This window comes from Dendroctonus ponderosae, unplaced genomic scaffold (assembly GCF_020466585.1).
Source record: "Dendroctonus ponderosae isolate FM_Combo_2020 unplaced genomic scaffold, Dpon_F_20191213v2 Dpon_F_20191213_9, whole genome shotgun sequence".
Classification (NCBI taxonomy): domain Eukaryota; kingdom Metazoa; phylum Arthropoda; class Insecta; order Coleoptera; family Curculionidae; genus Dendroctonus; species Dendroctonus ponderosae.
In genome coordinates this window covers 5,632,802-5,634,121 of record NW_026019116.1, presented here as the reverse complement: position 1 = coordinate 5,634,121, position 1,320 = coordinate 5,632,802, and positions in this window count along the sequence as shown.

The window sequence follows — 1,320 nt, the reverse complement described above, 5'->3', positions numbered from 1 at the left end:
ACTTTGAAACCGACTTTAACAAGTTGAAAATTCCGCTGAAGAGTTTCAAGCTTTGCGAAAATCAACCATTTAAGCGACTGCGACGTGAAAATACTAAGTTTCCCCTAACTGAGAGCAGATAGAGCAATAGCAAACGACCGGAAAGGGCACTTTTCTTTATATTTGCACCAAAAGTTTCGAGAAATTCCCGCTGCGGGTTTAATTGGGACATTTTTTAAATATTTGCAAGTAAAAACCCCAAATTTGCTCCCGCCCTTTGTCGGGCCAAGCAAAAATGCAAAATTTCTTCGGAATTAAAGCAGATAGAGGAATTGAAAATACTCGACTGGAAAGAGCACTTTTCTTTATATTTGCACCAAAAGTTTTGAGAAATTTCCGCAGCGGGTTTAATTGGGAAGATTTTTCAAGTGAAAACCACAAATTTGTTCCCGCACTTCGGTCAAGCTAAGTAAAAATGCAAAATTTCCTAGGAATTATAGCAGACGGAGCAATAGGGAATACTCGACCGGAAAGGGCACTTTTCTTTATATTTACGCCGAAAGTTTCGAGAAATTCCCGCTGCGGGTTTAGTTGGGAGATTTTTTTAAATATTTGCAAGTGAAAACCCCAAATTTGCTCCCGCCTTTTGGTCAGGCCAAGAAAAAATGCAAAATTTTTTTCGGAATTAAAGCAGATAGAGCAATAGAAAATACTCGACTGGAAAGAGCACTTTTCTTTATATTTGCGCCAAAGTTTCGAGAAATTCCCGCTGTGGGTTTAATTGGGAGGATTTTGCAAGTGGAACCCACAAATTTGTTCCCGCACTTTGGTCAGGCTAAGTAAAAATGCAAAATTTCGTTATTCGTAGATCCGATAGATACGGGAGAGGAAGCTTTTGCCAATATTAGTTCGACCGATTCACTTCAGAGGGCGCTTATGCCGATTTTAGTTCGTCCTATTCACTTCAGAGAGCGCTTCTATCGATTTTAGTTCGACGTATTCACTCCAGAGGGCGGTGTTGTCGATTTTAGTTCAATTGACTCACTCCATAGGACGGTGTTGTCGATTTTAGCTCGACTTATTCAGTTTAGAGGTCGGTTGCTGTCGGTTTTAGTTCGGCCTATTCACTATAGAGGGCGCTTCTGTCTATGTTAGTCCAATTGATTCACTTCAGATGGCGCTTTTGTCGGTTTAAGTTCGATTTATTCACTTCAGAAGGTGCACCAATCGTCGGATTATGCTCTCCAACTTGTCAATCCTAGGTTTAAATTTTGTGAAACATTCATTTGCTAAGGTGTTTTTAGTTTTTTCTGCTATGTTGATATTATTATCAACATAGCA